The sequence below is a fragment of the Zalophus californianus genome, chromosome 5, assembly GCF_009762305.2.
Source record: "Zalophus californianus isolate mZalCal1 chromosome 5, mZalCal1.pri.v2, whole genome shotgun sequence".
Taxonomy (NCBI): domain Eukaryota; kingdom Metazoa; phylum Chordata; class Mammalia; order Carnivora; family Otariidae; genus Zalophus; species Zalophus californianus.
In genome coordinates, this window is record NC_045599.1 from 6658279 (window position 1) to 6685888 (window position 27610).

General features: G+C 42.0%; 1 protein-coding gene and 1 pseudogene across 2 annotated transcripts in view; one reads left to right on the forward strand and one right to left on the reverse strand.

The window, feature by feature from the left end:
- The window catches only part of PGBD2 (piggyBac transposable element derived 2), a 32888-nt gene extending 11522 nt beyond the window's left edge, over positions 1-21366 (reverse strand). The window contains exon 1 of one of the 2 annotated variants that reach the window (XM_027606922.1): positions 21237-21366. The gene's annotated coding sequence lies outside the window, so the exon portion shown is untranslated. Of the gene's footprint in view, positions 1-839; positions 936-21236 lie in introns of those variants that run through there. The other variant, XM_027606923.1, reaches the window with a different exon arrangement.
- On the forward strand, positions 4009-4542 carry LOC113929782 (annotated as a pseudogene).
- Positions 21367-27610: the final 6244 nt, after the last annotated feature.

The following is a 27610-nucleotide window of genomic DNA, read 5'->3' on the forward strand; positions in this document are numbered from 1 at the left end:
GCAACCAGAAGGGGATGGATTGAGTACACACAGGAGACAGTGTCTAGTCAACTGGCTAATCAGAGGGAAAAACAATGAATTCTCTACCTCACACCAAAATATATTGTAGGGCAAAGTTTTTCACCATCAGAGCTATTGGCATGTGGGCTGGATGAGCCTTTGCTCTGTGGGGCTGTTCTGTGTATTATGGAATGTTAGCTTTCCAGGTCTCTACCCACTAGATACCAGTAGAACATCGATCCCCTAATTGTGGAAATCAAAAATGTTTCTCGACATTGCCATGTGTCCCATGGGGGACAAAACTGCACCTGGTTGACTCAATAGAACCTATTGTAATAATTTAAGTATTTTCTAACAATGCTGCCCAATATGGTAGCCATGAGCCACATGTGGTTATTAAACATCTGATATATATGGCTAGCATGCCTGAGAAAGTGAGCTTTTAATTTTATGTAATTTTAATGAAAATAGTCACGTGTGCTTGGCCAGTGGCCACTGTGTTAGATAGTGAAGTCCTAGATGTATAAAGAACTAACTAACTATGAAACAACATTCTCTTAACAACCAGTGGATCAAAGAAAAAATTAAAGGGGAAATTAAAAAGTATCTTGAGGGGCACCTGGGTGGCTCAGTTGGTTAAGCATTCAACTCCTGATTTTGACTCAGGTCATGATCTCAGAACTGTGAGACTGAGACCCACAGCAGGCTCTGCACTGAGTATGGAGCCTGCTTAAGGTTCTCTCTCTCCCTTTCCCTCTGCCCCCCCCCCAACTAGTGTGCTCTCTTTCTCAAATAAATAATAGTATCTTGAAACAAATGAAAAAAGAAACACAACATACCAAAACATTTAAGTAGCAGCAAAAGATTTCTAGGAGAGACGCTTAATGCTATAAACACGTCTGTAAAGAAAACAGAATGATCTGAAATAAAAAACTTAACTTTACACCTCAAGGAACTATAAAAAGAATAGATGAATGGATAAAGAAGTGATTATATATATATATGTATATATATGTACATACACACACACACACACACACACACACACACACACACACACACACACACACACACACGTCAGCCATAAAAAAATAATGAAATCTTGCCATTTACAACAACATGGATGGAGCTAGAGTATAACGCTAAGTGAAATAAGTGAGTCAGAGAAAGACAAATACTATATGATTTCATTCATGTGTAATTTAAGAAAAAAAATGAGCAAAGGAAGAAAAAGAGAGAGAGAGAGAAACCAAGAAATGACTCTTAACTACAGAGAACAAACTGATGGCTACCAGAAGGGAGGTGGGTGGGAAGATGGGTCAAATAGGTGATGGGGATTAAGGACGGCAGGCCACTTATGATGAGCACAGGGTGATGTATGAAGTACTGAATCACTATATTGTACACCTGAAACTAATATAACACTGTATATTAACTATACTGGAATTTAAAATTAAATTAAAATTTTTAAAAAAGAATAACCTAAGCCCAAAGTTAGCAGCAGAAAGGAAATAGAAGACTGGAGCAAAAATAACAGAGAACAGAAAAATAATAGGCGAGATTGACAAAACTATGAATTAGTTTTTTGAAAAGATGAACAAAACTGACAAATTTCTAGCTACAGTATCCAAGAAATAGAGAACCCAAATCAACAAAATTATAAATGAAAGAGGAGAAACTATAACTGATACCACAGAAACAAAAGATCATAGAGGCTACTATGAATGGTTACTGATTATATGCCAACAAACCAGACAACCTAGAAAAAGTTGATAAACTCTCAGAAACACACAATCTACCAAGACTGAACCAGGAGAAACAGAAAATTTGAACAGTCCAATTACTAGCAGAAAGACTGAATCAGTAATGCAAACTCTCCCAACCAAAAAACAAACGAGAAAACAAAAATGAAAAGCAAAATCCCAACACCAAATGCACTCACTGGTGAATTTTACCAAACATTTAAAGAACAATTAGGGGCTCCTGGGTGGCTCAGTTGGTTAAGCGACTGCCTTCGGCTCAGGTCATGATCCTGGAGTCCTGGGACTGAGGCCCACATCAGGCTCCCTGCTCAGCAGTGAGTCTGCTTCTCCCTCAGATCCTCCCCCGTCTCATGCTCTATCTCATTCTCTCTCTCAAATAAATAAATAAAATCTTTAAAAATAAATAAAGAACAATTAATGCCAGTTCTTCTCAAACTCATCCAAAAAAGAAAAAAAACCACAGAGAAGGAACACCTCAAACTCCTAAGATGGCATTACTCCAATACCAAAGCCTGATAAGGATATTAAAAGAAAAGAATGGAATGTGAGGATGGTTCAAAAGACAAATATAGAGGAGGTGATGTCAGCAGATGGTGGACTACTAAGCTCCAGGCCCTCATTCCCCCATGGAAATGCAAGTTAACAACAATATATGAACCTGAACACCTTTGTGAGAACTCTAGAGACCACTTGAAATGGTGTAGGACCCAGGCCAACAGAAAAATAAGATGGGATTCCACTGAAAAGGGTAGAAAAGTTCATGGCATTTTGTGCACAGATGGCTCTCTCCCTAGTCAGATCAGTAAGGTACAACTAGGGTAAATACAGTGACTCCTCCCTTGGGATGGAAATCAGAGTAGACTATGAGTCCAACATTCTGGCTTGTCTGGGGGCTGCCTGAGGGATAGATTTCTGTGTCATCAGATGTGGAGCACTGATGGGAATGGCAGCAGTTTGGAGGTTACTGAAAATGTAGGCAGGTGTCACAGTACACCAGAGCTGCAGAAATTCTTCAGTTTTACATGAAGATGCCAGGGAGAGATAAGATTATACACTTCTGAGAAGAAATTCAGGACAAGCTGCTCATGGAAATTGAGACAATTAAAAGTACATACTCAAGTCCAGAAACTATATCACCAGAAAATGTTGGTGAGGTTCCAAACTTCTAGGTGAGCTGACTGGCAAAGTATTCCCCGGAACAAAGCCAGTCCATAAAGACTGAGAGAGGAGGCTGTTTTTTGTTCTGTTTTGTTTTGTATGAATGGCCAAATCTCAACAACATATCACGAGCATACAAAGAAACTGGGAAACATGGTCCAATGACAGAAACAAAATAAAACTCCAGAAATGGGTCCTAAAGAAAGGTAGACTGCTGAATTTCTTGGTGAAGAATTCAAAACAATTTGTTAACGATATTCAATGAGCTAAAAGAGAACACAGAGAGACACAAAATCAGGAAATGAATGAACAAAATAAGAATATTGACAAAAAGATAGAAACCATTAAAAAGAAGCAAACAAATTCTGGAGCTGAAAAATACAATAATGGAGCCAAAGATACTAGAAGAAAACTAAAGACCAATATTGATGAATACTGATCCTCAAGAAAATATTATTAGCAAAGTAAATTCAATAGTACATTGAAAGGATTATATACCACAACAAAGTGGGATTTATTTCTGTAATGGAAGGATAGTTCAACATGAGAAAAAAAATCAATGTAATATACCATATGAAGAGAATGAAAGGCAAAAACCCATATGTTCACATCAAATAATGCAGAAAAACATTTAACAAGATTCAACACTTTTATGATAAAAAAATCTTAATAAACTACAAATAAAAGGAAACAACTCAATAGAACAAATATGAAAAAAATCTTTCATGATAAAAAATCTTAATAAACTATGAATAAAAGGAAACCAACTCAACATAATAAAGACCAGATATGAAAAAAAAATCACAGCTAATATACAAAACAGTGAAAGACTGAAAGCTTTTCCTCTAGAAACAGGATCGAGATAAAGTTGCTTCTTCTGGTCTTTCTATTAAACATAGTACTAGAAGTCTTAGTCAGAGCAATTAGGCAAGAAAAAGAAATAAAAGGCATCCAAACTGGAAAGAAAGAAGTAGAATTATCTATTTGCAGATAGCATGATCTTATATAGAAAGCCTAAAGATTAAAAAAAAAAAGTTAGAATAGCTCTTTCTCTTCAACGAGGTGGTCGAGTGGTTTGGTAGCGGCGGCCTTGCGGATTCGCGCCAGCAGACACAGAGATGCAGATCTTTGTGAAGACCCTGACGGGCAAGACCATCACCCTCGAGGTCGAGCCCAGTGACACTACTGAGAATGTCAAAGCCAAAATCCAAGACAAGGAGGGCATCCCGCCTGACCAGCAGCGTCTGATTTTTGCAGGCAAACAGCTGGAAGATGGCCGTACTCCATCAGACTATAATATCCAAAAAGAGTCCACCCTGCACTTGATGCTTTGCCTCCGGGGTGGCATCATTGAGCCTTCCCTCCGCCAGCTGGCCCAGAAATACAACTGTGGCAAGATGATCTGCCGCAAGTGTTACGCTTGCCTGCACCCCGTGCTGTCAACTGCCGCAAGAAGAAGTGCGGCCACACCAACAACCTGCGCCCCAAAAAGAAGGTCAAATAAGGCCCCTCCACCAGCTCTTCCTTTGCCCGCAGGGTAGCCTCCTGCCCGAGCCCCAAGGGCCTGGGGCCTAAATAAAGTTTCCCTTTCATTGACTGGAGCAGTAAAAAAAAAAAAAAAGGTTAGAATAAACAAGATCAGCAAAGTTGCAGAAATCAAAATCAACACATCAAAAATCAGTTGCATTTCTATACATTAACAATTTGAAGTGGAAATTAGGAACACAACTCCATTTACCACAGCACTGAAAAGAATAAATATTTAGGAAGAATCCTAACCAAAGAGGTGAAAGAATTTTACACTGAAAATGACAAAACATAAAGTAATTTTTTAAAAAACACACACAAAAAATAGATATCTTGTGTTCATGGGTTGGTAGACTTAATATTGCTAAAATGTCAATACTACCCAAAGTAATCTATGGATTCAATGCAATCTCTATCAAAATCCCAACAGCATGTTTTTTCTTGCAGAAATAGAAAATCCATCCTAAAATCATTTGGTATCAAAATACCCCAAATAGCCAAAATAATTTTGGAAAGGAAGAACAAAGTTGGAAACTTTGAAATTTCCTCATTTCAATAGATATTACAAAGCTAAAGAAATAGAAACAGTGTGGCACTGGTATAAAGACAGAGAGACCAGTGAATTATAACAGAGCCAGAAATAAACCCTCATGTATATGGTCAGATAATCTTCAAAATGGATGTAAAAACTACCCAATAGGGAAAGGACAGTCGCTTTAACAAATGGTGGTGAAAAAACTGGGTATCTACATGCAAAAGAATAAAGGTGGGCTCTTACCTTACATCATATACAAAAATTAACTCAAAATGTATCAAAGACCTAAACGTAAGAGTTAAAATTATAAAATTCTTCAAAGAAAACATATGGAAAAGATTCACAATACTGGATCTGACAATGATTTCTTTATTTCTCTCCTTTCTCCCTCCCTCTCTCCCTTTCCTTTTTAAGTAGGCTCCATACCCAGTGTGCAGCCCAATGCGGGGCCTGAATTCATGACCCTGAGATCAAGATCTAAGCTGAGATCAAGAATCGGACACTTAAACAACTGAGCCACCCAGGCACTCCTGGATCTGACAATGATTTCTTGACTATGATACCAAAGCACCGGCAAAAAAGCAAATATAGACAAATGGGGCTACATAAAACTTAAGCATGCATGAAAGGATACAATCAAGAGAGTGAAGGGACAACTAACAGAATATAAAAAATATTTGCAAACTATATTATTTGACAAGAAGTTAATATACAAATAACTCCTACAACTTCACAGCAAAAAAACAAGTAACCCAATAAAAAAATGCACAAAGAACCTGTGTAGACATTTCTCCAAAGAAGATATACAAATGGCTAATAAGCATATGAAATGATGCTGAGTATCACTAATCATTAGAAAAATGCAAATCACTACCACAATGAGGTATCACCTCATACCCATTAGGATGACCACTATAAAAAAACAAAAACAAAATGAAAATAAGCATATGAAATGATGCTGAGTATCACTAATCATTAGAAAAATGCAAATCACTACCACAATGAGGTATCACCTCATACCCATTAGGATGACCACTATAAAAAAACAAAAACAAAACGAAAATAAGAAATATTGGTGAGGATATGGAGAAGTTAGAACGCCTGTGAATTGCTGATAGGAATGTAAAATGGTGCAACCACTACGTAAACAGTATGGTAGTTCCTCCAAAAATTAAAAATAGAACGACCACATGATCTAGCAATCTTACTTCTGGGCATACAGTCAAAAGAATTGAAAGAAAGGTCTCCAAGAGACATCCATCTTCGTAGCAGCACTGTTCATCACAGCCAAGAGGTGGGAGCAAATCAAATGTCCACCAAAGATGAATGGCTAAAGAAAATGTGGTATATACTTAGAATGGAATATGATTCAGCCTTAAAAAGGAAGGAAATCTAGTCACATGTTATAGCATGGCTGAAACTTAAAAACGTTATGCTAAATGAAATAAACCAGTCATGAAAAAATAAATACAGTAAGAGTCTATTTATATGAGGAATCTACGGTACTTAAATTCACAGAAATAGAAAGTAGAATGATGGTTACCAGGGGAGGGAGGAGGGGGAAATGGGAAGGGGCACAGAGTTTCAATGTTGCCAAGATAAAAAGTGTTGAAGATTGGCAGCACAGCAAGATGAGCACGCTTAACACTACTGAAAAGTGGTTAAAATAGTAAATTTTATTTTATGTTAATTTTTATAATTAAAAATACAGAAGCATTGGAGGGAGCAAGATGGCGGAGGAGTAGGAGACCTGGATTTCGTCTGGTCTCAAGAATTCAGTTGAATAGGGATCAAACCATTCTGAACACCTACAAACTCAACAGGAGATCGAAGAGAAGAATAGCAACAACGCTCTGAACAGAAAAGCGACCACCTTCTGGAAGGTAGGACGTGTGGAGAAGTGAACCCGAGGTGATATTCGGGAGGATAGACGGCGGGGGAGGGGGCCTCCGTCCGCCGTTTCTGGCAAGTGATAGAGCCGCGGAGCCCAAAATCGGAACTTTTAGAAGTCAGCTCCACTGAGGGACGTCGCTCCAGTGGCTAAGCAGGGGGTGGAACCCTCGCGGGACAGTGTGGTCTCAGGACCCTTGGGGTCACAGAAAGACTGGGGGTGCCTGAGTGCGGCAGAGCTCCCAGGTATCGGAGCAGGGAAGCTGGGTGCAGAGATGGAGCCGAGGCGCGGGCTCTCAGCTCAGGGTTGCCATAAACTGTGATCCACGGCCCAGTCGGGCCACTGCTCCTGCAGGAGGAACCTAACAAGTGGCAGAGCCGGGGAGACTCCCCTTCCTCCCCCAGGAGGAGCGGCGCGGGAGCGCACCGCAGGGATCTGCTGGGTTTGGAGACTCCACACGGGGTCGGGTGCCAGAGATAGAAACACTCCGTCACAGGCCAGGTGAGCACGGAGTGCGGCCGGAGACAGGGGAGATGGGAGTGACTGCTTTTCTCTGGGGACGCACTGAGGAGCGGGTCCCCGAGTTCTCAGCTCCTCCAGGTGGAGATTGGGAGGCCACCATTTTCACTCCGGTCCGCCAAAGCTGTGCCAAGAGCTTGCAGGGAAAAAAGCTGAGAGCAAACCCAAGCAGATTGCTTACCCCGGACCACAAGGGCGGGGCAATTCCACCTCCAGCAAAGACATTTGGGAACCACGGCAACAGGCCCCTGAAGATCAGCAGAACAGCCAGCAAGCCAAGACCAAGTTTACCAATCAAGGAGAACAGAAGAACTCCAGCACTAGGGGAATACTGTACATAGATTTCATGGCTTTTTTATTCATTAGTTTTTCATTAGTTTTTCAAAGTTAATTTTTTTAACTGTTTTTTTTTGTGAATTTTTCTTTTTCCCTTTTTCAACCAACATCTTATCAATCCCTTTTTTAAAAAATTTTTTTATTTTTCATTTTTAGAATCATATTTTATTCCTTCATAGTAGTTACCCTTATTTTTGGCATATATATATATATATATATATATATATAAGTTGTTCTCTCTTTAAAATTTTGAGATACAGTTTCTTCTAACAGATCAAAATATACCCTAAATCACTAGTATATGGCTTTGTTCTAGTCTCCTGCCTGATAACATTCTCTCCCTTTTTTTTTCTTTTTCTTTTTTAAATCTTCTTTCTTTTTTCAAACAACTTATCTTATCAATTCCTTTTATAAAATCCTTTATAATTTTCATCTTTACAGTCATCTTCCATCCCTTCATTGTATCAACCCTTATTTTGTACATATATAAGTCTTTCTTCCCTTAAAATTTTAGGAGGCACTTTCTTCTAATAGACCAAAATACGCCCAAAATCTAGTCTGTGGCACTGATTGATGCACTAGCCTGATCATATTTGATCATATTCTGTGTTTTTTGTTTTGTTTTGATCTTTTTCCTCTTTCTTTCCCTTTCTTTTCCCTGGTTTCAGGTCTTTTCTGATTTGCATAGAGTATATTTGCTGGGGACGTCATTAACCTGTTAGCATTTTGTTCTCTCATTCATTTATTCTCCTCTGGACAAAAAGACAAGACAAAAAAAATCACCTCAGCAAAAGAACAAGAGGTAGTACCGTCTGCCAGGGACCTACTCAATACGGACATTAGTACGTTGTCGGACCTAGCGTTCAGAATCATGATTTTAAAGATACTAGCTGGGCTTGAAAAAAGCGTGGAAGTTATTAGAGAAACCCTTTCTGGAGAAATAAAAGAACTAAAATCTAACCAAGTCGAAATCAAAAAGGCTATTGATGAGGTGCAATCAAAAATGGGGGCACTAATTGCTAGCATAAATGAAGCAGACGAGAGAATCAGCGATATAGAAGACAAAATGATGGAAAATAAAGAGGCTGAGAAAAAGAGAGAGAAACAACTACAGGATCACGAGGGCAGAATTCGAGAGATAAACTACACGATAAGATGAAACAACATTAGAATAATTGAGATCCGAGAAGAAGAAAGAGAGAGAGGGGCAGAACGTATGTTGGAGCAAATTATAGCAGAGAACTTCCCTAATGTGGGGAAGGAAACAGGCATCAAAATCCAGGAGGCGCAGAGAACCCCTCTCAAAATCAATAAAAACAGGTCAACACCCCGACATCTAATAGTAAAACTAACAAGGCTCAGAGACAAAGAGAAAATCCTGAAAGCAGCTCGGGAGAAGAGATATGTAACCAACAATGGTAGAAACATTAGATTGGCAACAGACCTATCCACAGAGACCTGGCAGGCCAGAAAGGACTGGCATGATATCTTCAGAGCACTAAACGAGAAAAATATGCAGCCAAGAATACTATACCCAGCTAGGCTGTCACTGAAAATAGGAGGAGAGATAAAAAGCTTCCAGGACAAAACAAAAACTAAAGGAATTTGCAAACATGAAACCAGTCCTAGAAGCAATATTGAAAGGGGTCCTCTAAATAAAGAGAGAGCCTAAAAGCAGCATAGATCAGAAAGGAACACAGACAATATACAGTAACAGTCACCTTACAGGCAATACAATGGCACTAAATTCACATCTTTCAATAGTTACCCTGAATGTAAATGGGCTAAATGCCCCAATCAAAAAACACAGGCTATCAGATTGGATTAAAAAACAAGACCCATCAATATGCTGTCTGCAAGAGACTCATTTTAGACCCAAAGACACCCCCACATTGAAAGTGAGGGGGTGTAAAACCATTTACCATGCTAATGGACACCAAAAGGAAGCTGGGTGGCAATCCTTATATCAGACAAATTAGATTGTAAAACAAAGGCTGTAATTAGAGATGAAGAAGGACACTATATCCTACTTAAAGGGTCCATCCAACAAGAAGATCTAACAACTGTAAATATCTATGCCCCTAACATGGGAGCAGCCAATTATATAAGGCAATTAATAACAAAAGCAAAGAAACACATTGACAACAATACAATAATAGTGGGGGACTTTAACACACCCCTGACTGGAATGGACAGATCATCGAAGCAAAAGATCCACAAGGAAATAAAGACTTTAAATGACACCCTGAACCAAATGGACTTCACAACATGTTCAGAACATTCCATCCCAAAGCAACGCAATACACATTCTTCTCTAGTGCCCATGGAACATTCTTCAGAATTGATCACATCCTAGGTCACAAATCAAGGTCTCAACCGGTACCAAAAGATTGGGATTATTCCCTGCATATTTTCAGACCACAATGCTTTGAAACTAGAACTCAATCACAGGAAGAAAGTCAGAAAGAACTCAAATACATGAAGGCTAAAGAGAATCCTACTAAAGAATGAATGGGTCAACCAGGAAATTAAAGAAGAATTAAAAAAATTCATGGAAACCAATGAAAATGAAAACACAACTGTTCAGAATCTTTGGGATACAGCAAAGGCAGTCCTAAGAGGAAAGTATATAGCAATACAAGCCTTTCTCAAGAAACAAGAAAGGTCTCAAATACACAACCTAACCCTACACCTAAAGAAGCTGGAGAAAGAACAGCAAATAAAGCCTAAACCCAGCAGGAGAAGAGAAATAAAGATCAGAGCAGAAATCAATGAAATGGAAACCAAAAGAACAGTAGAACAGATCAACGAAACTAGGACCTTGGTCCTTTGAAAGAATTAACAAGATTGATAAACCCCTGGCCAGCCTTATCCAAAAGAAAAGAGAAATGACCCCAATCAACAAAATCATGAATGAAAGAGGAGAGATCACAACCAACACCAAAGAAATACAAAGAATTCTAAGAACATATTATGAGCAACTCTATGCCAGCAAATTAGATAACCTGGAAGAAATGGGTGCATTCCTAGAGATGTATCAACTACCAAAATTGAAGCAGGAAGAAATAGATATCCTGAACAGACCTATAACCACTAAGGAAACTGAAGCAGTCATCAAAAATCTCCCAACAAACAAAAGCCCAGGGCCAGATGGCTTGCCAGGGGAATTCTACCAAACATTTAAAGAAGAATTAATACCTATTCTCCTGAAACTGTTCCAAAAAATAGAAATGGAAGGAAAACTTCCAAACTCATTTTATGAGGCCACCATTACCTTGATCCCAAAACCAGACGAAGACCCCATCAAAAAGGAGAAATACAGACCAATATCCTTGATGAAATGGATGCAAAAATTCTCACCAAAATACTAGCCAATAGGATACAACAGTAAATTAAAAGGATTATTCACCACGACCAAGTGGGATTTATCCCTGGGCTGCAATGTTGGTTCAACATCCACAAATCAATCACTTGATACAATACATTAACAAAAGAAAGAACAAGAATCATATGATCCTCTCGGGCGCATGGGTGGCTCAGTTGGTTAAGCGACTGCCTTCGGCTCGGGTCATGATCCTGGAGTCCTGGGATTGAGTCCCACATCAGGCTCCCTGCTCGGCGGGGAGTCTGCTTCTCCCTCTGACCCTCCCCCCTCTCATGTGCTCTCTCTCTCTCTCTCTAATAAATAAAATCTTAAAAAAAAAAAAAGAATCATATGATCCTCTCAGTAGATGCAGAAAAAGCATTTGACAAAGTACAGCATCCTTTCTTGATCAAAACTCTTCAGAGTATAGGGATAGAGGGTACATACCTCAACATCATAAAAGCCACTTATGAAAAACCTAGAGCGAATATCATTCTCAATGGGAAAAAGCTGAGAGCTTTTCCCCCCAGGTCAGGAACATGGCAGGGATGTCCACTTTCACCACTGCTATTCAACATAGTATTAGAAGTCCTAGCCACAGCAATCAGACAACACAAAGAAATCAAAGGCATCCAAATCGGCAAAGAGGAAGTCAAACTCTCACTCTTTGCAGATGATATGATACTGTATGTGGAAAACCCAAAAGACTCCACCCCAAAACTGCTAGAACTCATACAGGAATTCAGTAAAGTAGCAGGACATAAAATCAATGCACAGAAATCAGTGGCATTCCTACACACCAACAACAAGACAGAAGAGAGACAAATCAAGGAGTCGATCGCATTTACAATTGCACCCAAAACTGTAAGATACCTAGGAATAAATTTAACCAAAGAGGCAAAGGATCTGTACTCAGAAAACTATAAAATACTCATGAAAGAAATTGAAGAAGACACAAAGAAATGGAAAAACGTTCCATGCTCATGGATTGGAAGAACAAACATTGTGAAGATGTCAATGCTACCTAGAGCAATCTACACATTCAATGCAATCCCCATCAAAATACCATCCACTTTTTTCAAAGAAATGGAACAAATAATCCTAAAATTTGTATGAAACCAGAAGAGACCCCGAATAGCCAGAGGAATGTTGAAAAAGAAAAGCAAAGCTGGTGGCATCACAATTCCAGACTTCCAGCTCTATTACAAAGCTGTCATCATCAAGACAGTATGGTACTGGCACAAAAACAGACACATAGATCAATGGAACAAAATAGAGAGCCCAGAAATGGACCCTCAACTCTACAGTCAACTCATCTTTGACAAAGCAGGAACGAATGTCCAATGGAAAAAAGACAGTCTCTTCAACAAATGGTGTTGGGAAAATTGGACAGCCACATTTAGAAGAATGAAACTGGACCATTTCCTTACACCACACACAAAAATAGACTCCACATGGTTGAAAGACCTAAACGTGAGACAGGAGTCCATCAAAATCCTAAAGGAGAACACAGGTAGCAACCTCTTCGACCTCAGCCACGGCAACTTCTTCCTAGAAACAGCACCAAAGGCAAGGGAAGCCAGGGCAAAATGAACTATTGGGATTTCATCAAGATAAAAAGTTTTTGCACAGCAAAGAAACAGTCCACAAAACCAAAAGACAACCGACAGAATGGGAGAAGATATTTGCAAATGACATATCGATAAAGGGCTAGTATCCAAAATCTATAAAGAACTTATCAAACTCAACACCCAAAGAACAAATAATCAAATCAAGAAATGGGCAGAAGGCATGAACAGACATTTTTCCAAAGAAGACATCCAAATGGCCAACAGACACATGAAAAAGTGTCCAACATCGCTCGGCATCAGGGAAATCCAAATCAAAACCTCCATGAGATACCACCTCACACCAGTCAAAATGACTAAAATTAACAAGTCAGGAAACGACAGATGTTGGCGGGGATGCGGAGAAAGGGGAACCCTCCTACTGTTGGTGGGAATGCTAGCTGGGGCAGCCACTCTGGAAAACAGTATGGGGGTTCCTCAAAAAGTTCAAAATAGAGCTACCATATGACCCAGCAATTGCACTATTGGGTATTTACCCAAAGATACAAATGTAGGGATCCGAAGGGGTACGTGCACCCCAATGTTTATAGCAGCAATGTCCACAATAGCCAAACTGTGGAAATAGCCAAGATGGCCATCGACAGATGAATGGATATAGAAGATACGGTATATATATATATATATGTATGTGGTATATACACACATATATGTATATATATATATACACATACAGTGGAATATTATATATTGTATTATATATATATTGTATACTATATATATTATTTATTACACACACACACACACACAGACACACACAAATGGAATATTACGCAGCCATCAAAAGGAATGAGATCTTGCCATTTGCGAGGATGTGGATGGAACTGGAGGGTGTTATGCTGAGCAAAATAAGTCAATCAGAGAAAGACATGTATCATATGACCTCACTGATATGAGGAATTCTTAATCTTAGGAAACAAACTGAGGGTTGCTGGAGTGGTGGGTGGTGGAAGGGATGGGGTGACGGGGTGATAGACATTGGGGAGGGTATGTGCTATGGTGAGCGCTGTGAATTGTGTAAGATTGTTGAATCACAGACCTGTACCTCTGAAACAAGTAATACATTATATGTTATAAAAAAAAAAAAAGAAGATAGCAGCAGGGGAAGAATGAAGGGGAGGAAACTGGAGGGGGAGACTATGGACTCTGAAAAATAATCTGTGGGTTCTAGAGGGGAGGGGGGTGGGGGGATGGACCTGGTGATGGGTATTAAAGAGGGCACGTTCTGCATGGAGCACTGGGTGTTATACGCAAACAATGAATCATGGAACACTACATCAAAAACTAATGAAATAATGTATGGTAATTAACATAATAATAATAATAATAATAATAAAAAGTAACTGACACTAACAAATCTATCACCAATAATGACAGATTTCAATGTATCTCTTTCAGAGATTAATGATCAAGCAGACAAAATTCCTGAGACTTGAACAGCAGAACCGACATTTTGAGTCGATCTTATATAAACAGCAATGATGTCAGCAAGATGGCAGAACAGAAAGTCCCCAGCTTGTGTCTCCCTACACAAAGATCTAGCAGCCAACTGTGGAAAAAGTGCTTTTGTAGGCGCTTTGGGATCCAGATAGAAGGCTTCAAAACCCAGATGAACCCCAAGACCAAGGGTCTCTTCTTTGAAAAGATAGGCCAACACTCTGGTTGCAAGCTCACCAAATGTGACCTGTCCTCTCATCCACAAGTAGCCCCAACTCGCTAGGGACTCAGCTCTAGGTCTACTTGGTCCTCTTCTTGCAACCAGTGCCATGTGCCAAGAAACTCCGGAAGAGCCACACTGTACACATCCCTGTAACAGGCCTGCCAGCCTTGGACCAGACTATGGATCCCAGTGAAGCTCTGTGTCCAAGCTCTAGCCCTGCCCTTAGTCCTGCTCACTCAGGAACCCAGCAATCCCCATCCATGCCTCTGGTATTGGGCCTGCCAATGTCAGTGTCAGCTATGGACCCTTAAGCGGCCCGGAGACTTGGTTTCAGCCTCTCTCTGCCAGTCTAGGGAAAGCCCAGGGGACCAGGAGGAGACACACCTATCCAAGACCTGGGAGGCGGACCTGCTCACCTTAGTCCCAGCTGTGGACCCTGAAGCAGAACTGTGATCCAGCTCCAGCCTTGCTTAGATGTGCTCGTAAAGGGAGTCACATCTACCTGGGGAACCACATCTGTCTGCAGAAAGTATTAAACATAACGAAAATGATTGATCAATTACGCCACGTTTAAACTAAGAACTTCTTGGTTCATCAGGAGAAACTCATAAATAGAAAAAGCTATCTGTAACAGATACAAGGGATTAGTATCTAGGAGATATAAAGAATTTAAGACATATAAAGATATCACAGGAACAATTAAGAAAAACATAATTAACACAACAGGGAAATGGGCGAAAGGATATCAGGAGGCACTTCTCAAAGGAAATACAAACAGCACACAAACATGCAAAGACAGTCAATCTCATTACTATTCAGGAAATAAAAATTTTAACCACAATTGAGATATCACTTTGCATATACTAGTTTGGCAATTTTTTTTTTTTTTTTTTAGTTTCAGAGGTAGAGTTTAGTGATTCATCAGTTGCATAAAACACCCAGTGCTGATTACATCAAGTGCCCTCCTTAATGCCCATCACCCCAGTTACCCCATCCCCCCACCCCCCTCCCCTCCAGCAACCCTCAGTTTGTTTCCTAGAGTTAAGAGTCTCTTATGGTTTGTCTCCCTCTCTGATTTTGTCTTATTTTATTTTTCCCTCCCTTCCCCTATGATCCTGTTTTGCTTCTTAAATTCCACATATAATTGACTTTCTCTGACTGACTTATTTCACTTAGTATAATACCCTCTAGTTCCATCCATATCATCACAAATGGTAAGATTTCATTCTTTTTGATGGCTGCATAATATTCCATTTTGTGGGGGGGTTATATACCACATCTTCTTTATCCTTTCACCTGTCGATGGACTTCTGGGCTCTTTCCATACTTCGGCTATTGTGGACATTGCTGCTATAAACACTGGGGTGCATGTGCCCCTTCAAATCACTATGTGTGTATCCTTTGGATAAATACCTAGTAGTGTAATTGCTGGGTCATAGGGTAGCTCTATTTTTCACTTTTTGAGGAATATCCATACTATTTTCCAGAGTGGCTGCACCAGCTTGCATTCTAGGTTAGGAAAAATTTTAAGACACACATTATCAGGTGTTGGAAAAGTCAATGAGTAATATTAGAAGCCCCATACTGCTGAAGGGAGTGTAAATAATGCATTCGTATCTACTAAAGTTGAACACACCCAAACCTACCTACCCAGAAATCCACCCCAGGTATTTACCCTGGAGCAGGCATTCTCAGCCTTAGCACTGGTACCTGGAGCTCAACAATTCTTTAGTGTGTGAGAGGGATGGAGGACATGGGGAAGGCTGTCCTGTGCATCACAGAATGTTTAGCAGCACGGGTAGACTCTACCGGTTAGATACAGTAGCTCCCCACTTGCCAGGTATGACAACCAAAAGTGTCTCCCTGTCTCCTCCACACCCATTTTTCCCCTCCCCATGCCACACCACCCTATTCGATCACCACTGCTCTAATGGAACTACTGTACCTGTGCACCCGAGACCAGAATAAGAATGCCCACTCCAACACTGTTTATTTACAGTAGCAGAAACCAGAGACAGCCCCAATGGCCACCACTGGAACGGATGCAGTACCATCCAACAGAAAAACTGAAATGAAGAACTTCAGCCACACATCCCACTGAATGAATCGCAAAAATACACTGAGCAAAACACCCCAGAAAGCTTGCTACATGCTTCATTTTATAAGGACCAAAAAGTTAAAACAAAACATATATATATATAATCTGCAAACACATACACATGGTAAAACTATAAAGAAAAGCAAGGAAATGATTAAAAGGAACTTCAAGATAGTGGTTACCTCTGAAGAGAAAAGATGCAATTGGAGCAGACACACAGAGGATTTCTAAGGTTTTAGTAAAGTTCTATTTCTTAAACTGAGTGGGATAGTCAGAGTTGTTTCATTATTCCGGCTCATATGCATTTTATATGTATTTTTGCACACTCAAACATGCACACACAAAGGCACTGGGATACTTGCACACACGTGAGCAAACACTACTGGGGTAACCTGCTCAGTGCCCCTCAGGTGGGCAGCGGTCTGCAGTGATAAGGGAGTGGCAAGCAGAAAGTGTTCATCTGGGGTGTTCCAGAACACATGTATCTTGCACAGCGGGTGGAAGAAAATTAGAAAACAGTCATGTCCCCACTCTACAGTCTCACGAAGAACCTGCTTACAGAACCCTTATTTCCCAAAGCCCAGCCTGCCCACATCGCAGCTTGTACACCAGCGTCTGTCACCACCTTACCTCCTCCTCTGCTCTGCTTGATGCTGCATGTAACTTCCCCTACAGCTTTTGAGAAAAGCTCACTGTCCAACCAGACCACAAGATGCAGCATCCTGGAAATGAACCCCCACGGGCCCTCAGGGAATCTGAGTATGTGACTATGACCTCTTTGGGTCTCCCACCTCCCTTCCCTGCAGACCTTCCTGAGTACTCAGGCAGGCTGGCTGTAGATGCTAGGTGTCTAAAGAGTGGGAGAAAGACCTGGTCCTTCAAACTCTCTCCCCACTTCCCATTCACAAGTCAGCAGCCTGGTAAGAATGTAGATGACAGGGCCACCAGTGGTGAGCTCTGTGACTACAGGCAGATCACTGACCTTGTCTCACCTATAAAATGGGATCTTCGAGGTACCAATCCTAGTAGGGTTGTTGTGAGTACAAGAATCAGTGCATGTGAAGCTCTATAAGCATTAGCTATCATTTCAGATCCACAACCCCTCACCCACAATTCTCACAAGTCAAAAGTGCTGGGAAAACTGAATACTTCTTCAAAATTCAGCAACAAACTCTGGTAGCAAAATCTAAAATGATGGGAGGCTCTTTGCAATGTCTATTTCTATTCTTAACTGTAGATATCCATACATTTTGCTACAGAAATTCTGTGTTTGATTAGGAGTGCTTTAGTATGACTTTGATAAACATAAAAATAACAAACACGTCTGGCCAGTTTGGGGTCAGAGAGTGTGACCTCCTGTGCTACCATTTCAGCCAGGCCCACCTCATCCCCTTTTTCTCTGTTGTGCCCCAGGCCCTCCTCTTCCATTCACCAGCACTCAGTGACAGCCCCCACCCAGTCATTGTGACATGGGCCCATCCTTACACCCAGCTGAGAACCTCTCCAGGTCACAATTGCAAGAGTCCTGGAATTAGGTCAAGGCCACCAACCAGCCTGGTCCCCAGGGCTCCCCCACCCAGACCCTGCCTCTGCTCGTCCTTCTCCAAGTCAAGGGTTCCTCTCATACGGCTTTCACCTTGATTACCACATGCTGACCTCACCATGTGCCCCATGGCCAGGCAGTTGCAGAATTTATTCACCTTTATATCCCCAGAAGCCAACACAGCTCCTCACATGCCCCCAGTGAATACCTGCTGAACTGAACAACTCACACCACAGAGCAAGTGGCCATAGTTCAGGGAACCCAATCTACCTCCTCCTCCATCAGGCCTTCATTTCCATTTCACCTACAGACTTTGAGTCAGCTATTTAGAATAGAACTAGGAACTACTGATATTTGCTTGACCCTAACCAAAATATATTTGTAAAGATTCTCTGAAACCATGCACAGGAAATGGAGAGTAGGAGAGAGCCTGTCAATGAAGTCAGTTAACACAGTGGATTCAACCAGGACAGAAAGAGAAGCTAAGCAGCAAGAACAGCAGAAGCTACTTCTCCCTTTCAATGCTCCTCTGGCTGTTCTCTCTAGGTTCTCCATCCCCTCCTGTGTGGCTCCCTCTTGCCCTGCCTGACAGCACCAACAGAGAAATGGAACAAGAGTATGCAGTGCCCCTATATGCTAAGCAAATTCCCAACAACAATAACATTCAGATAGAGGCTGTTAAGCAACCGTATTAAGTACCCCAACACTTCCTCATTCATTTGGAAAACATCAAAAGTGTCTACCAGGTGCTAACCATGTATGTATAAAATTGCCACTTTAACAGGGCTACCAAGCAGAGATGGTAGAGATTAGGATCTGCAAAACAGGACATGGACCTAGTTAGGGAGGTCACAGAAAACTTCCCTCAGGAAAAGATGACTAGATGGAGATGTGCAAGAAGAGTTAAGAATTCCCTGAGTAGACAGGGAACAGAATCCCTGTAGGGGAAACAGCAAACAAGGAGAAAAGCAAAGCCGTTAGAGCAGAGCAGGGAACCTGAGGGAGAGGGTACAAGAAGAGGCTGGACCAGCCATTTCAGGGCTTTGAGGGCACCACTAAGAAGACTCCCCTTTGTCCTACAGCACAGGGAAGTTTTATTTATTTATTTTTGCATCTTTAATTTTAAGTTTTTATTTTTTTAAAGATTTTATTTATTCATTTGAGACACAGAGATAGAGGGAGAAAGAGAGCATGAGCAGGGAGAGAGGCAGAGGGAGAGGGAGAAGCAGGCACCCCGCTGAGCCAGGAGCCCAATGTAAGGCTCGATCCCAGGACCCTGGGACCATAACCTGAGCCGAAGGCAGACACTTAACCTGAGCCACCCAGGCGCCCCTTAAGTTTTTATTTTAATCCTAGTCAACATACAGTGTTATATTAGTTTCACGTACAGAGTGATTCAATAATTCTATGTATCACCTGATGCTCACCAAAAGTGCTCTCCTTAATCGCCATCACCTATTTAACCCATGCCCCCACTCCCATCCCCTCCAGTAACCATCAGTTTGTTCTCTATAGTTAATGGTCTATATCTTATCTCCCCCCTTTTTTTTTTAGTAAAGGGAAATTTTAAAAGATTACAGACAGAGTATGACACAATCACTTGTACATTTTAATAAGCTTAGTCTGACTGTGGTGTGGACAACTGAGTGAGGGCACCAAAGCAAGCACAGGGAGACAAAATGTAGGATGGTGGTTCCCATGGAGAAAAGTGGGGCAGCCCAGGGAGGGTTCAAAAAGGAAACCAAGTCTGGATTGACTAGGGGTAGGGAAAGAGCTCATCAGGGAGGCCTTCCCCAGGAGTGGCTGAGTGGCTAGGGTAGGGTGGTATCATTCACAGAATCTGGGGGCACTAGAAGAGGACCAGATGTGAGTGAGCTGAGATATACTCATATTGAGACAGAAATGCTTTTGAGATAGCCCATAAAGGTATTGTGTACGCCACAGGCTATGTGAGTCTGGAACAGAGAAATGGCCTGGGCTGGAATCATCACCGAGTGAGTTTTCTGAGGATTTGGGGTATGCTCAAAACCACAAGAATCCTTGAAGCCACAAGAGATCACCCAGGGAAAATACCCAGACTGAAAGAGAAGATGGCCAAGGAGGGCATCTTCAGAGATATCAGGACAGAAGAAGGTAGGCCTGAGAAGCAGGAGGAGAACCAGGTGAGGCTGACCGGCTAGGACTAGGTGGGTCAAGGCACAGAGGGGGACCACGAGCGCCAAAGCTGCCCGAGGCCCTGCTGCACATTCTCTATTGGGCCTGGCACAGAGGAAGGAAAGACCCTTTGACTTGAGACCGGGTGCTTCCAAGGCCACTCTGAAGGATCTTGGCGGGGAGAGACGGGGGGCCTCCACTGTTTAAAATGTAAATTTTTCCAGTGAGACAACACAACTAAATGCAACTAAATCCTGACTTGGATCCTATCCCACAGAAAGGAAATGGGTGAGAGGAGCAGGCCAATCCGAATAAAATCTGTAGATAAAGTGTCCTAGTTTTCCTGTTCTGTTAAATTAGATGTTAACATTTGGGGAGCCTAAAGGAATAAAAGGTGAGAATACTTTGTACTAGTTTCTAAACATTTTTTTAAATTCTGAAATTATTTCAAAAAGAATAAAAAAAAGACATTTTATAAATGTAAACGCCTCAAAGTTGAGCCACGTGCAAAACGGCTCCGGAAAAGCCTTTGTGAGACAGCGGCCCCCTTCCCCCCTGCCCCAATCACAACATCAAACGGAAAAAGGGAGAGGAAAACAAAAGACACTCCGCAATCGCAGGGGCAGGCAGGAGCGACAGAAGCGCCCGAGACCCGCTGCATCCGCACGTCGCAGAGCCACCCCTTCCCTGAGGGTGCGTGGCACGCGATCTGCGCCCCACCAGGCCCCACCGCAGCCCCGACTCCGCCCACAGGTCCCGGCCCCTGTTCCCCAGGGCATCCTGCGTCAGAGCACCCTGGCTGCCCAAAGGTTCTCAGGTCGCCCTGGCTGAGTCCGCAGCGCCCGGCCCGCCTCCCCGCCCCGCTGCAGGAGCGCCACTGCCGGCCCCTAGCAGCTTGGTGCCCAGGAGCCCATTGTCCCTGAACCAGTCCCTCCCGCCCACCATCCGCGCACGGCACGGAGGGCCCCCGCCTCGGGCACCGTTGAGAAAACGCAACGCCAGGCCCTGCCTCTCACACACCCAAACCAGGGCAGGTCAGCGACTCGAGCGGGCCGACGCCTACCTCCGCGCTCCGGGCGGCCGAAGTCTGGGCGAGCTGCGCGCGACGCAGCGCGGCGCAACGAACCCCAAGTGCCCGACCGCGAGAGGTGGGGCGTCGCGGCCGCGCAACGTCCGGCACCAGAGCGCTCGCGGCGCCCGGGCTCGCCTTCTGTGTCCCGCCCCGACCACGCCCCGGCCACGCCCCCGACCCGAGCAACCACCGAGAGGCCCGGGCCTCCGCGGAACCTAGAGGGAACTGGGAAGTACCTCCGCGGGTTGGTAAGAGCGGCAGAAGTGTCCGCGGAATTGCACGCCGGCTCCTCTCACCCAGCTCACTCCCGAAGTAGCTGAGACACGTTTGTCGCTCGTACTCGCAAAGGCACGAAGCCATTTTTCGCTCTATGATGGTGGTTCTGTAAACAGGAAGATGTAGGGGGTCTCTGGGAAAAGACAGTCATCGCTTTCTCGACATAAGAAAAGTCATTCCAGGCCCTCCGGCCATCTTGCCAAAGAATATAAGAGCCAACAGCCACATAATTATGTAAGGTACAACAAATCAGCGGCAAAACTCCCAGGGCTGACTCAGGAGTGAAGACTACCTGACACGCATACTTCGGTTACTTTTGCAGGATCTAAACCTCTCCGAGCACCCAGATACAAGACCAAATGGAGCCACAGAATTGATGGGGCCGACCGTGGCTGGCATTGAGTTTGACCTGGACTCAGTCAACTTAGGATGACTTCTACCCCACTGCCATTATGGATTCCCCTTGTGAAAACCCCTTCAGGAATCTGTATGCTCCCTTAGCTTGAAACTTACCCAATTTTGTTCAAAGGAGGAGACACTGTTTTGGGAAAGATCCCCGGTTTTCTCCTAGTTGCAAGTAAAACTCTTAATTTTCCTATTCTTTGGCGTGGTTGTGTCTTTTGGCTCCACATCCACCAAAAGGCGGACCCAGCAGTTCTCCAGTGCGGCCCCAGACCAACAGCTGCTTCACCTGGGAACTTAGTAAAAAAGCAAATCCTGGAGCAATGTCCCTGGAGCAATGTCGAATGAGAAACTGAGGGCAGGCCCAGCAATCCCTGTCTTTATGTCCCTTGAGGCGATCCTGATGCAAACTAGGTTTTGAAAACCACTGTTCTGTGATTTTTTTTTTTTTTTAAGATTTTTTTATTTATTTGCGAGAGAGAGAATGAGAGACAGAGAGCATGAGAGGGAGGAGGGTCAGAGGGAGAAGCAGACTCCCTGCCGAGCAGGGAGCCCAATGCGGGACTCGATCCCGGGACTCCAGGATCATGACCTGAGCCAAAGGCAGTTGCTTAACCAACTGAGCCACCCAGGCGCCTCTGTTCTGTGATTTCTTAACCTCCGCAGTCGGGACATTTTGGCCTGGATAATTCTTTGTATTGGGGGCCTGTCCTGTGCATTAGGAGTAAAATCACCAGATAAAATACATGGTGACCTGTTAAATTTGATTTTCAGGTAAACAACAGTGTTAATTTAAGATTCATATATAATTGAGAGTTCTGTATTTTATGTGGAGACACTACCCCTTGTGTATTTTATTTGCTAAATCTGGCAATTTTAATTGTAGAATATTTGAACATTCCTGGCCTCAACCTACTAGGTGTCAGTAGCACTACACCCTTGTCCCTCCAGTTATGACAACTAAAAATGTCTCCAGTGTCTTCGATGTTAAATAAAAAATTCAACTGAGTAAATTTTAAAGATCTAATTGGCTTTATTAAATAATTCACAAATCAGGCAGCATCCCATCTAGCAAACAGAAGAATGCTATGATGAATTATACAAAACGGAAAGTTTTTATAGAAGGAAGGTGGGACAAGAAAGCTATTAGCAAAAGAAAAGGATTGTTCTGGGAGATACTTCTATCACTTGTGGGGAAAGGCAAGGAGTCTTATCTGCAGTTGACCTCATCTGCCTTTGGGGGATGGAGAGGGCCCATGAGGAAGACTGGCACTGATCAAAAAACATTATTTACTGGTAAAGACTACATTTCTGGGGGAGGTTGAAACTGCAATTATTATATTTTTTATGTATTTTTTCGTTTACAATTTCTTTTTTTCCTTTTTTTAAAAGATTGTATTTTTTAAAGTAATCTCCACACCCAACATAGGGCTTGAACCCACAACCCTAATATCAAGAATCGCATTCTCTATTGCCTGAGTTAGCGAGATGCCCCTAAACTGCAATTAGATTAGTGTTAATCCTCAATTTAGGGATTCAACCTAAGTGACACCATTTTGGGGCTGTGGTTTTCTTTTTAACATTGGAGAAGCAAAATACCCCCTTCACCCCAACCCACCCTTACCTTCACACCTTGAGGATCACTGCTTTATAAGATACATGGGGCAGTGTACTTCACAGAAAAGGGTGACTTGGCTTCAAAGAGTTTGTCTAAACACAAATATTCTTGGGAACAAACTATGCTAAACATCTAAGACAGCTAAGTAGAAGAGCTTTTGCATTTGCTTTTCTCCACAAGGCGTTTATTTTTTGTTTTTATCGTTGTTAAAAAGAAAATCAGGCTCAAAATGGTGTCACTTAGGTTAAGACCTCAAATCAGTAAAGCAATGCTTAATGCCTAACCTAACTGCAGTTTCAACCACACAGAAATAATAGCCTTCAACCAGTCAACATGGAGATTTCCTGGTCAGCAAGAGGAAATATACTGATAGATCCCTTCAATTCTCCTTAGAAGGACAACTTTGCTTAAAACAATGGGTTCTTGGCTAATTTCCTTTTTTCCCCATTCCCTCATTATCTTTAAAAACATTTCCTTTTGTGTAGCCCTTTGGAGCTCCCCACTGCTTGCTAGATGGGATGCTGCCTGGTTCATAAATCAATTAATAAAGCCAATTAGATTTTTTAAATTTACTTAAGTTTTTGTTATTTAACAGATTTGGTAGCAGCGGTGGGATTCGAAGCAAGCCTCTGGCAGCTTTCAGGGACAATAAGAAAAATGGGCATGCTCTCTATGACCACTTTGATGTCACTGTCTTTCTCACATTTGCAAGGGCTGTAGGTTAGTTCTTCTGAGTTCTGAGTTCCACTCCTTTTGCATTTGAGCTCCCAATCTAATTGGCATTCTTTTATAGGGAACATCAACTTGAGTTGCTAGACAGTCATTCCCAGAGCCAACTGAGCTTGTATATTTGCCTGGAGCACAACTGAGCTGGCAGAGGGTCAGCCCAGGTCCAAGCACCTAGCCTTTCAGACCACAATTCCCTGGATGGACAATCTCAGCAGGTTCCATGGGAATTGGCAATGGTGTGCAACAAGGCCTTCTTGTGACCACTAATATCTCTTGGTTACTGCCAATACACTAAGGTGCACGTATTTGTTTGTCTTGTTTGATGTAGATAAGGGCTATTGCTAGTGGGGATCTCAGAAGCCAAAAAGCTACAAAAATTGGTGGGCATAGGTCGAGCACTTAAAGGCTATTAGAGCACTTGCCACTTCAAGAAGACTCCTGGGTTAGGATAGGTGGGTCGTGGAATGGGTTAGATTGATACTAGGTCACCCACCAACATCAAGAAAACTTCCATGCAACAAGGTACACTGTAAAACATGCACAAACATCAACCCTGTGGCCCATCCCTTCCAGGTATTAGTTCAGGTCTGAGAACCCAAAGGCTTAGCTAATGGGATCCTTAAATTCTAGAGCCAAGCATGCCACCTTCCAGCACATTTTCTTATTTTATGTCCAAGAACTATAGTCCTGAAAGTTGCAGATATCTAGCAAAAACAACAAAATCTTACTAAGCTTGTTTTGTGTCCTGAGGAATTTGGGTTGATAACCATCAGGTTGGGAGCCCCCGAATAAGACAGGACATAAAAGTGAGCTGCAAAATGAACAAACCTTTTAGAATCTCTAAAAGAAAGAAAGAAGGTTTTATTTGAGCCTAAGTTAGGACAGCTGCCCAGGAAACATGATCTTCACAAAGAAGGGAGTGCTCTGGAGAATGAACCGGTTTTATAGGGTTATATGCTTTTTTACCTCTTGTAAAAGCTCAAAAGATTAAAGATTAACATATAGGCAGGAATAAAAGTTGTAACATCAAAGAATGCAGGAATAAGAAGCATTGTCCTAAGGACAAGGTAGTTTTCCTACTCATTTACCAAGCAGATATACAATGCATGCTTGGAGGACTTGAGTACAGTTTTGACCCCCCCAAGATATTTAACCAGTCACTGTGGGGATTTCTTGGTCAGCATTAGGAAATTTAATGATAGACACCCTCTAATCCCCTTAGGAGAGCAACCTTGCCTAAAACAATGAATTCTTTGGTAATAATTTTAGTTTTTCTACTCCTCTACCTTTAAAACCTTTTTCTGCAGCCTTTTGGAGCTCACCTCTATTTGCTAGATGGGATGCTGCCTGATTCACGAATAAATTAATGAAGCCAAAGAGATCTTTAAAATTTACTTGTCTGAATTTTGGTTATTTAACATTGTAAAGTGTGTTCCAAAACACCCGGGTCAGAAAAATAAGTTATGCCAATTTGTGAGATTCTGCAGCCAATGGTGCACTCAAGTTTGTCATTGTTCATTCCACATATATGCACTGAGGCCCTAGACACCAGGAACAGCAGAGGACAAAACGTGCTTGCTCTCATGGAACTCGCTTTCTAATAGACGAGGTACTCAAGAATCAAGTAATATGTAATGTGCCAAAATGTGATAGGCACTGTGAAAAATAAAGCCAGTTAAAGGGATAAACGATGAGCCCTAGAAGGGTGGGGTGCTATTTTAAGTAAGGTAGAGGCAGTGTTTCTTAGACTGCTTTGTTCCCCAGAACCTGTGTCTCATTTATTCCTTCATTCAACAAATGTCTAATGAATACCTACTCTGTAAGTCACTGCTCTACTCTAAGCACTGTTGTTAGAACAGTGAGGGAAAAAAAAGACCAAAAAAGCCTCTTGTCTTCATGGTGTTTACATTATAGTGAGAAAAACAATAAACAAGCAAGTAAAATATATATTAGAGAGTGCTATGAAGAAAAATGAATGAAGTGTTTCCTATAGTGAGTCTCACATGGTTTGTCTCCCTCTCTGATATCTTCCCATTCAAGTTTCCCTCACTTCCCCTATTGTCCTCTGCACTATTCCTTATATTCCACATATGAGTGAAACCATATGATAATTGTCTTTCTCTGCTTGACTTATTTCACTTAGCATAACCCCCTCCAGTTCCATCCATGTCAATGCAAATGGTGGGTATTCATCCTTTTTGATGGCTGAGTAATATTCCATTGTATATATGAACCAAATTTTTTTTTTAAGATTTTATTTATTTATTTGAGATAGAAAATGAGAGAGAGAGAGCACGCGCATTAGAGTAGGGAGGGTCAGAGGGAGAAGCAGATTCCCTGCTGAGCAGTGAGCTGGATCCAGGACTCGATTCTGGGACTCCAGGATCATGACCTGAGCCAAAGGCAGTCGCTTAACCAACTGAGCCACCCAGGTGCCTCTGAACCACATCTTCTTTATCCATTCATCTGTTGAAGGACATCTCGGCTCCTTCCAGTCTGGCTATTGTGGACTTTGCTGCTATGAACATTGGAGTGGATGTGCCCCTTCTTTTCACTACATCTGTATCTTTGGGGTAAATACCCAGTAGTGCAATTGCTGGATCATAGAGTAGCTCTATTTTTAACATCTTGAGGCACCTTCATACTGTTTTCCAGAGTCACTGTACCATCTTGCATCCCCACCAATAGTGTAAGAGGGTTCCCCTTTCTCCACATCCTGGCCAACATTTGTTTCTCCCTGTCTTGTTAATTTTAGTCATTCTAACTGGTGTAAGGTGGTAACTCATTGTGGTTTTGATTTGTATTTCCCTGATGGCTAGGGATGTGGAACATTGTTTTATGGGTCTGTTAGACATTTGTATGTCTTCTTTGGAGAAGTGTCTGTTCATAGTCTTCTGCCCATTTCTTGACTGGATTCTTTCTTTTTTGGGTGTTGAGTTTGCTAAGTTCTTTATAGATCTTAGATACCAGCCCTTTATCTGATATGTCATTTGCAAATATCTTCTCCCATTCCGTGTGTTGCCTTTTAGTTTTATTGACTCTTTCCTTTGCTGTGCAGAAGCTTTTTATCTTGATGAAGTCCCAAAAGTTCATTTTTGCTTTTGTTTCCCTTGTCTTTGGAGATGTGTCTTGCAAGAAGTTGCTGTGGCCGATGTGGAAGAGGTTACTGACTATGTTCTCTAGGATTTTGACAGATTCCTGTCTTACATTTAGCATTATCATGAGAGCAAAGAGGCAACGTACAGAAAGGGGAAAATATTTTCAAATCATATGTCTCAGTATCTATATTTCCAGAATAAATTAAAAAAACTCTTATAACATAAGAAACAAACAACACAAT